This window comes from Tupaia chinensis, unplaced genomic scaffold, assembly GCF_000334495.1.
Source record: "Tupaia chinensis unplaced genomic scaffold, TupChi_1.0 Scaffold000394_1, whole genome shotgun sequence".
NCBI lineage: Eukaryota > Metazoa > Chordata > Mammalia > Scandentia > Tupaiidae > Tupaia > Tupaia belangeri.
Window position 1 is genome coordinate 480,269 of NW_006159896.1, and position 10,579 is coordinate 490,847.

A 10,579-nucleotide genomic window follows, 5' to 3' on the forward strand; every position below is an offset into this window, starting at 1 on the left:
GGCAGGTGGGAGACATGGTTTGGGACATGTTCAATTTGAGGTGCCAGGAGCCCTCCGTGGGGAGGTGCCAGGGAGGCTGTGGGCTGCACAGGTCAAGTCTAGGCAGGGCCTGGGCTGCAGGCAGAAGGGAGAGGTGGCTCTGCAGGGCTGGAGCTCAGGCCCTGCGTGGAGGTGACCCAGGAAGAGGAGCCAGGACCTGCCCTGGAGCTAGCAGGTTAACAGGCAGGGGTTGTGGTGCGGATGGCCCTGGGAGGGGCACCTGGAGAGACAGGAGGCTAATCAAAAAGCCTGCGGGCCCTCCTGAGGTGGAGGGTGTGCCAACTGTGCAGTGAGGCCTGGCTAGAGGCTGTGGGCATGGACCTCACCAAGAGGTGTTTGGATGGGAGGGCTGGGGTGAGGTGGGCTCAGGGGAAAATGGAAGGGGGCACTTAGACCTCATCCACGGGAATGTGCCAGAAGGGGATGCGATAAATGGGGCCAAAGCTGCAGGGGTGGTGGGGTCGGAGGGCTGCGAGTTCGTGCTGATGGGGACAGTCAGGAGGGGCACACCGGTGACGCAGAGTTATGGGCCGAGCTGCTGCAGTGGGGCTCGGGAGTCGGGAGGGGTTGCAAGGTGCACAGGACCCAGGCGGGGATCCGGGCAGGGGTGTGAGCACGGGTGGGCAGTGAGTGGAGTGCTTCTTCACTTTTTCAGTGAAGTGAAAAGCAGCTCATCCTCTGAGAGCGCGGGTTCGCGGGGTGGCGGAGGTCGCAAGAACAGGTAAGAGGGCCATGAGCTGGGCAGGGGAGCCCGGGAAGCTGGCCAGCACGAGCACACTGGAGGCCAAGGTCAGGGAGCGAAGACTGAGCTGTCAGCTGGCTTCGTCTGGCTGGATTCTGCTGCTTGGTTCTGGACCAGGGGGTGGGCAGGGGGCAGCAGGTGCCTGCAGCACAGTGGAGGGGTGAAGGTGACAGACAAGGAAATGCCCTGGGGGCAGACTGCAGGGACTGAGGAATTAGGGAGTCAAGGTCATGGGCCTTGGAATGGGGTGCCTGAGGGTTAGAGACGGCCTCACTGCCGAGGCAAGGCAGACCCAGGTGTGCTATGGGGGTGACAGTCCAGGCAGGAGCTGACAAGGGGCTGAGGTGGGTTTCAGGGAGCTGAGCGGTCAGACCGGGGAGATGAGGAGATCTCATCACAGGGGTCTCTGCCTTTTGGGGGGCAGAGGGAGAGCTGTTCCTAGGGTTGGCTTATCTGTCCTACACCAGGGCATCTCCCGATGGTGGTGCTGATAATAAGGTAATCTGGTCAGTTTGTCTTCAATTGTAAATGCACATAACAAAGATGCCATTTTAACCTTTTGTTTTTCCTTAGGTTTTTGCCATAGGGCACATGTACTCATCAGAGAGAGACAGAGAAAGGGGAAGTGAAAACTCATCTGGGGGGATGACCACACCATAATCCCTTCTCCTCCAGTCTCCTCTTGGGATGTGGGGCATGCACATACACACTCAGTGTGATTTTTCAAGCCACAGAGTCCAGGACTTGAACCACAGTCGGCTGCGTGGGATCCCGCGCCTTAACCACCACACCAGCTGCTGGCCCCTGCCACAACTGCTTTAAGCGGAAGCCCAACACTTAGTGCATGCATGCAGCTAGGCCACCATTGCACATCCGTCTCCCGAACCTTTTCATCTTTCCATGCTGAAACTCTGCCCCATGAAATGCTGCCTCCCCTGCCCACCCCCAGCTCTGCACCCTCCTTCCCCTGTCCGTCTCTGTGGTTTTAGGGTCTGAGTGCGGCATTTGTCTGCCGGTGCCCGGCTTGTTGCGCCTGGGGTTCGTCCTCCCTGCGGTGTGTCAGGATTTCCTCCCTGTTTAAGGCAGACTGGTACTTCCCCGCGTTCTTCATCCATGCACCCACCGGCGGCCGCTTGGGTTGCTCGCACCTTTTGGCTCTGTGGATGCTGCTGCTCTGAAGGTGGGGTACAGATACCCCGCTGAGATTCTGATTTCACTTCTTTTGGGCACACACCCAGAGTGAGGCTGTGGGGTCACACGGAACTGCCAGGCTGCCGAGCTGCCTGCCCGGCCGTTCCGTCTGCATGGCCACCAGCAGCGCGTCCTCGTTCCTCCACATCTTCACCAACACTTGCTGCTTCCTGGCATTCTCCCCGTTCATGACAGAGCGTGCTTGTGTGCACACGAGAAGGGAGGAAGGTGCACCCTTCACAGGTTACGCCGTGATCCCACCTCCAGTCCTCTGGCCCTCTGGCCCTCCAACCGGTCAGATCTGGGCACACACCGGTGAGTTTCAGGCCCACCAGACCAGGGATTCAAACCACCATCACCACGTGGGATCCAGCTGGAGCAGCACACTGCTACCATGGAACCGGCCGTTTTCTGGGTTTTGGATAGCAGCCATCCACGGCCCCCCAGCCGGTCAGATCTGGGCACACACACGTGACCGGTGAGTTTCAGGCCCACCAGACCAGGGATTCAAACCACCATCACCACGTGGGATCCAGCTGGAGCAGCACACTGCTACCATGGAACCGGCCGTTTTCTGGGTTTTGGATAGCAGCCATCCACGGCCGAAGTTCTTTGACAAACACCGTTCCATTTGGTGAGGCCAAGATGTCCCAGGGAGAAGAGACAGCCGGAGAGGTGCGAGGAGCCCGAAAGACCAGCGGGGCTGAGGCAGACAGCGAGTGACACGCTTGGCTGAAGCTCAGGAGTCTGATCAGAGGTGAGGCTGGAACATGGCTGGTGAGGTCGCCATGGAGAGCCTCAGACGCTGCAGCAACGTGACAGCCGGCGGGGAGCTGCTGCTGGGCTTCGAGCAGGAAGTGACGGGCCACAGACAAGAACGCCAAGGAGCGCCTGGGTGAGGAGTGCAGGTGCCTGGGAGGGAAGAGACAGGAGATTGGACAGCCAACCTTCGGACGGGTAGGACAGTCTGGGAGAGGGCCAGACAGAGGGCATGGTGGTTGAGGTGACTAGATCCCACGCGGGTGACTTCATGGTTTGAGTCCCAGACCTAGTAGCTTGAAAGACACCCCAGGCACAGGGCCAGCAGGTGGCGTGGTGGTTAAAGTGCTAGATTCTCATGTGGTTGTCTGCGGTTCCAGTCCCAGACCTGGCAGCTTGAAACTCATGTCAGGCATGTGTGTGTGCATGCCCAAAATCCTGAGAGGAGAAGGGAGGAGAAGGGACTGAGGCATGGCCATGCCCCCTGGGGGGTGATTTCTCACTTTTTGTCTCTCTGGTGAGCACATGTACCCTACAGCAAAAATCTTTCAAAAAAAAGAAAATAAGAAAGAAAAAAAGAAAGAAAAGAAAAGCACTCCAGCCATTGTAGAGTGTCTCTGCAGCGATGGCCGAATATTGCGATTCCAGAGGAGTCGACCTGATGCCAAAATCCTACATGCCAAAAATCCCGGGAGGAGAATGGAGGAGAATGGATTGCAGAATGGCCATCCCCCTGGGGTGGGTGCTCCCTGCCCGCCCCCATCTCTGGCAAGCACGGACAGGAGAGAGGACACCCTGGGAGGCACTGGGGACAGGGGCTGGGGGAGGTCGGGCAGTGGGCACCTGGCAGGGAAGCTGGGCCAGGGTTGGCTGAGAGGTGAGAGCCAGAGACCAGGGAGCAGCACGTGCATCTGTGAGCCTTCGGCACCAGCCAAGGGCGCGGCTGAACAAGCACGGCGTTTTTGCGATGGCGCCTGCTGTCCCCTTTGGCTAATTCAGCGTATTTTCTCTCTCCTCGTACCTCTACCACCATGAAGCAAAAACCAGGAGGGCCGTTGCCCCACAAAGGCCTGGGGTCAAATCTGAACTACAGAGCAGTGACGGAGGGGACCAGACAAGAGGCACCCCTACTGGACAGCAACAGGGAGGGGCTGGAGGAGAGAGGGACACGAGGGCCCTCGGGCCAGTAGAAAGACTGAGACAGGTTTGGGGGGTCCCAGGACACCCCGGCTAGTGCCTACACCGCGAGGCTGTGTCCAAAGGAGGTTGAAAGGCTCTCCTGGGCCTGCCCTTGCCCCGTGTGGCTAGGCCGGGCAGAGTGGAAGTGGCCCCAGGCCCCCAGGTCCCAGGTGGGTGGGACTGAGAGCTGCTTCTCAGAGATCCCTCACTGCAGCTGAGTGGGCAAAGCCCCAGAGCTGAAAGGGATGGTGTCTGGGCTGAATCGTATGCCAAAAGACATGTGAGAGTCAGCTGGTGGCGTGGAGGTTAAGGCAGCTGGATTCCACATGGCCAAGGTTCACATCCCGAACCCAGTAGCCTGAAATATACACCAGACATGTGTGTGTGTGTGTGTGTGTGTGTGTGTGTGTGTGCAAAATCAACAGGAGAATGGAAGAGGAAGGACTGCAGTGTGGTCCTCCTCCTAGGAGTGGTTTTCCCACTATTCCCCTGTCTGTCTGTTTCAAGTGAGTGCACACACCAATAGCTAATGTAAAAATAAACAAATAAGGGACCAGCAGTTGACATAATGGCTGTCACTGGACTCCCATGTAGTCGATCTTCGAGGAAGAGGAGGACCCCTGTGAAGACAGGCAGAGTCTGAGGTCATGAAGCTCCTGTCCTGGGCCACTAGAAGCTGGAAGGACCAAGGAAGGGTCCTTTTCCAGCAGTTCCAAGAGTGGGGCCAGCCCTCCTGGACTTGGAGCTTCCAGGGCTATTTGAGAATGCAGTTCTGTCGCATTAGGCCACCCGGTTCCTGACACCTTGTCACAGCAGCCACAGGGAAGTGGCGCAGATGGGAAGATAAGAGCGGCAGGCAGAGCAAGGTCCACAGCCAGGGTCAGAGAGAGCCCCTGCAAGGCCCCGAGGCCAGTGTCAGCCAGACCAGCCACACCAAGCTGCATCAGGTAAACGAGGGACTTCCCCAACCCTTCAGGCCACGTCAGCGTTCCCACATCGCCAGACCCCAAAAGGAAGCAGAAGGGAGACCCCCCAAGCGCAGAGAAACCACCCTTAAAGGGGCAGGGCTTTGAGTGGACGAGTACTCACCTGGAAGGGGTGGTTTACAAAGGCAGGCTTTGGTTTTGTCAGCTCCACCTCCGCCCACCAACACAGCCACAGGAAAGGGGCTCGAGGGCAAATGGAACTGGCTCTGAAAATCGAGATTTTTCCCTCCACCTTCGCCCAGCATGCACATGCCCCCCGCGGAGCCTGTGTGGAACTGGGGTGTGTCTTTAAGCACTAACAGAACGGAGGCCCAGGAGGGGACAGGCGCGTCCGTAGATGGGGTAGCCCGATTCGTCCAGAGGGTGCTCACCAGAGCGTGACTGATGGAGCCAAATGCTGGAGGCAGCACATACCCAACCATATGGGACTGCCACGCAGCCATTAAACCCATGCTGTCAGAAGAGGTTTAATGACCACCGTCGGCCATTACCATTAGTAACGTGGCAAAAGAATGGTAGTAGGGCCAGCTGGTGGTGTGGTGGGTAAGGCAGCTGGGTCCCGTATGGCCGACAGTGCAGTTCGAGTCCGGCCCTAACAGCCTGAGCGAGATGCCAGGTGCGTGTGCAGCCTGCCCACAATTCTGAAAGGACGGAGAAATAGGAGAAGGGGTTGCAGCGTGGCCATGCCCTAAGGGGGCTGCGTTCTCACTCCGCCTCTCTCTGTCTCTCTCTGGTGAGCGCACATGCCCTCTAGCAAATAAATAGAGGGTTGCGGTAACCGCTCAGTAGCAGCAGTAACAATAAAACACGGGCCTGCAAAGAGTGTCTGCGGTATAACTCCAGCATTGACAGGGCGCTGCTGCTCACGGCTAACTGCTCCGACAGAAACCTCCAAGTGCAATGGCTGAACACACCAAGATTCTGTATTTCTCAAGACACTGCCAGCTGCGGGGCGGCAGGAGGCCAGGGGCGGGGTGATCTCTACTCCATTGGGCCATTCAGGGACCGAGGGTCCCCCCACTAATGGCTGGGCGCTCCCTAGAGTCCTGGAGTCTTTCCGTGGGCCCTTCCTTTCCCCAGAGCACCAAGAAAAGAGAGCAGGAAGGGTCAGCAGGCTTTAATGGGTCGAGTCCAGAAGTGGCCGTCATCACTTCCTCCCACATGCCATTGGCTGGGGCTCCGTCACGTGCCACCCTGCCTGCAGGGCAGGCTGGGAAATGGATTCTCGCGTGTGCCGGGGAGAAGGAGACCAGGACTTGCTGCACGAGCAGCTGCACGTCTGTGTGGCTGTGCTACAGTCAACGTGCTCAGAAAACAACCCTGCCAGGGGTCACACTCGAACAGCCATCCTCTGGGGGGTGAAATGATAAGTGTTTTGTTTTGTTTTCAGTTACATTACTTTGAATTTTCCAGATTTTCTGAAAATTTGGAGCACAGTTAGTACTTTCCAAGGAGAGAAAAACATGTACGTTAATAATTGACAAGGGCTGGCTCCATGGTACAACAGTAATGACTGCTCAAGGGAAGCCAGATCCCACAGGCGACTGCGGTTCAAATCCCGGCCCAGTCAGCCTGAAGCACACTGGGCATGCATGCAAGTGCCCGAGATCCAATGGGCTGGGTGTCTGAGAAAGGGGGTGTAGCATGATCAGACCCCGTAGAGGTTGCTCCCCACTCCTCAGCCCCGATGTGTGCACATGCTCAATCATGAATAAAGCACAGAACTTTTTTAATTGACAAAATAGTCTCCAGACATCCTTTGGCATTTACACAGGCTTGTTTGGGGCCAGACTGACCGGTCACAGGCTCTAAGAAGCTACCTCACCTCTGTCCCGGCCCGTACAACTGCTGTTACAAATACCAGGAACTGGGAGGCTTACAGCGGTAGGAATCCACTTCTCACAGCTCTGGAGGCTGGAAGTCCACGATCGCAGCACTGGCGAGTTCAGTGTTCTTACACGGTCTTCTCATTATGTCTTCACAGGGTGGCCGAGAGAAGGCACTCTCAGGGTCTCTACTTTCTGCATGTATATGTGTGTATATGTAACGGTAAATACAGGGCATGTTTTTGCGATAGGGTGCATGCATTCGCCAGAAAGAGAGATGGAGAGAAAGCGAGACATCCTCCTAGTCACCTACCTGCTACGTCTGCTCCTCGTCCCTGCTCCCACCCCCTCCGTCCTCCAGCACTGCCCTCATCCGGTTCTCCACTGACCTCCCATCGCCAAGCCGGTGGTCAGCCTCCATCCTCCTCTCAGGTGGCCCACAGCAGCCCTTGGCAGTGACCATAACCCTCTCCTTGTCCCCGTCCCAACTGTCTGAAGACAAAATTAGGCCCTGCTGCAGTCTAGGATCTTCAAATGTGGAAATGACCAAGACCCAGTTCTTAAGCCGTGTTACATTGAATTGTGTCCCCCAAAACGTTACGTGGAGGAATGTTATTCAGCCCTACGAAGGAAGGCAGTTCTGACACGTGGTACGTAGGCGTACTCCAAGCACCGTTTGCTAAGTGCGTAAGCCAGACTCAGGAAGGTGAGTATTGTGTGAGTCCACGTCCCCAAGGACCCTGAGGCAGTCAAAGTCACAGCGCTGGGAAGGAGAGGTGGCTGCCAGGGCAGGGGTGGGAGGTGAAGTCAGTGTTTACTGGGTAGAGTGCTGGTTTGGCAAAATGAAGAGTTAGTGGATGAACGGGGGACAGCAGCACAGCACCGTGAGGGTGTTCGACACCACCGAATCGGACACTTGAAGACGGGTACGATGGCCAGTGTGGGTTTGTGTATCACAATACATATACTCTAAAAAAAAAAAGACTCTGGGGCCAGCTGATGGCCTGGTGGCTGAGGCGGCTAGATTCCACATGGCCAACTGTGCAGTTCAAGTCCAAGACCCGGCGGCTTGAAAAATTCACGAGGCACATGTGCATGTGTACCCAAAATCTCAAGAGGAGAATGGAGAAGAGACTGGGGCATGGACATCCCCTCCAGGGTGGGTGCTTTCTCTCTCTCTCTCTCCTCTCTCTCTCTCTCTTTCTGTCTCTTTTTGCACACATCCTATAGCAAAAAAAAAAAAGAAAAAAGAAAAAAGAAAAACAAAAAAATAGATAACCTGAAAAAAATTTAAATAAAAATAACATTAAAAAGATGTCAAAGTCCTATTTGCAGTACCTTATTTAGAGATGGGGTCACTAGGGCTGGACAGAGCTACAGCTGTAAAACAGTGCACCCTGGGAGCCTGACCCACACGGAGGTCCCAGGTCCACATCTGGAGACCTCCCTGAGAACTCTGGGCATGTGTGTGCCCATGCCTGCCAGAAGCTGGTGGAGGACCATGGCCCCAAGATTCCGTTAGGGTTCTCACACATGCTAGTGAAAGAAATAAACTTTTTTAAAAAGAAAGAAAGAAAAGAGGAGGACAACAGTTGGAGTAATGGCTGTGTTGCTGAACTCCCATGTAGTGGACCACGGTTTGAGTCCCAGACCCAGTGGCTTAAAACTCACGCCGGGTGCGTGTGTGCGTGTGCCCAAGATCCCAAGAGGATTAGGGATTTCGGCATAGCCATCCCCCAATGTAGCCATCCCTCCTGGGGGGTGATTTTTCGTTTTTCTCTGTCTCTCTCTGTCTTTCTAGCAAGCACATATGCCCTATAGCAAAAACCTCTCCAAAAAAAAGAAAAAGAAAAGGAAAGGGTCGTTGCTGCTGTAATTAGTTAAGGTGAGGCCACCAGAGGAGGGTGGCCCTAATCACATATGACGGGCATCCTAGGAGAAGACAGGCAACAGGAGGGTGCCGTGTGACTGCAGAGGCGGGGAGGAGACGGTGCAGCTGCATGCCCAAGGCACCGCAGAAGCTAGGAAGAGGCCAGGCAGGACTCCCTCCATGGCTTCAGAGGACGCATGGCCTCGTGGACACCTCTGGCCTCCAGAACTAGGAAGGGATACTTTACTGTGGTTTTAAGTCACTTGGTTTAGGGGACTTCATTCCAGCATCCAGGGGCCCAAGGCAGCCCCTTCCCTTCCCCCTCCTTTCCTGGGCGATCCCATCTGATCTGGTGGGTTCGACATCTTTGAATCTGAATCCTGTAGTCACGTGTCCAGACTCGTCAGGCCCATGGCCCACCTGTCCGTCTGGTGGGCACAGAGCAGCTGTCCTTCCCCAGACCCGCCTTCTCATCTGGGTAGAGCCCCTCTTCCCACATGGGACCCAGACCAAGGCTCTGGGACCATTCCTGAGGGCGCTCTCCTCATAACCCCATCGGAAGCATCAGCAAATCCTGGCAGTTCCGCCTCAAACTAGATCTCACCTCAACTAGATCCCAAGCCCAAGGCCTTCTCATCTACCACCCGGTCTCCCAGTCTCCCAGTCTCCTGGCTTCCGCCCCTCAGTCCTCAGTGCCCCCAGCACAGCGACCTGGAGGGTTTTTTAAATGCAAGTCAGACTATGCTCAGCTCCAAACCTGCAGGCACTCTCCACCTCTCTCCTGGCAGAAGCCGAAGTCCCTAAGTGGCAGCCACCTGGCTGTCTCCGAAGTCCTCCCTGGGGCCTTTGCACGTACTGCCCTTCCGCTCAACCCTCTTCCCAGCCAGTAGCTTGATGCGCCCTTCACTGCTCTCCTGCCCCCATCTTCGCTGGAATGTGACTTTTTCCGTAAGGTCTCCCATCCCCCCTTTTAATTTTGCTACAAGGCATAGTGCTTGCCAAAGACAGACCGGCCCCCTCTAATGCTAGCAGTGGTGACACTATTCGGGACAGTAATGACACCAGCAGTCTAGTAAGGGGACAGCCTGCTCACTTCTTGCTTCTTTTCCTTCTCCTCCACTAACTTGTCCCCGTCACCCTGTGAGGGCAGAAGGCACAGACCAAGGCCAAGTAGATATTCAGCAAATGATGGGGGTGCGGTGAGCGGTTTTCTGAGCAAGGCCCACATTTCCTCATCATCACATCCAACTCCAGGAGGAGAATGTCAGAGCTGGAGGGGCTGGGCCTCCGCTTCCTGCCTGAAAGCCCACTAGATTTCCTCCAGAGGACTGCGGGTCATCTCCGAGTGCACCAAACCAGCATCCAATCAGGGCTACGGGAGGAGCAGGGGCGTTTTCCCCGGGTCGTTGTGCGATGCCTGCTGCTCCTCCACCCCAGCCCTGTGGCTGTCTCTCCCCTGCTGGACCAAACATGGAGTCCCCCAGTCTAAGCCTGGGCAGCTGGCCTCCTTCTGTCCACTCCCCACCCCCGTCCACATGTCTTTCTCAGCCTTACCTAGCTACTCGGCCTTCGCAGTCTTCCCAGGCCTCGGCATCTCTCTCTGTAAAGTGGAGGAACCAGGGGTCCGTTCTGAAATTAAGTGGGATTTATCTGTCTGCCTCAAGTGCAGATCATTCAGTGTCACCTAGTTTCTTAAGTTACTATAGTTAAATCTCCAGATACTCACCTTTCTACACCCATCATCGTGTAGGTCCCTCTCTGGTCCGTTCATCTGTTTGTTTAACTCCCAGAGGGTGCTCGTGCTCACAGGAAAGGAGAGAAAGCACCCTCCAGGGGCGCGGTCATGCCACAAGCCCTTCTGCATTTCTTCGCCCTACCCGGATTTTGAGCACGCTCACAGGTGCGCAGAGTGTTGTTCAAGCTCCCAAGGCCAGAACTTGAACAGAGTCTGCCCATGTGGGATCTGGCTTCCTACACACAACACAAC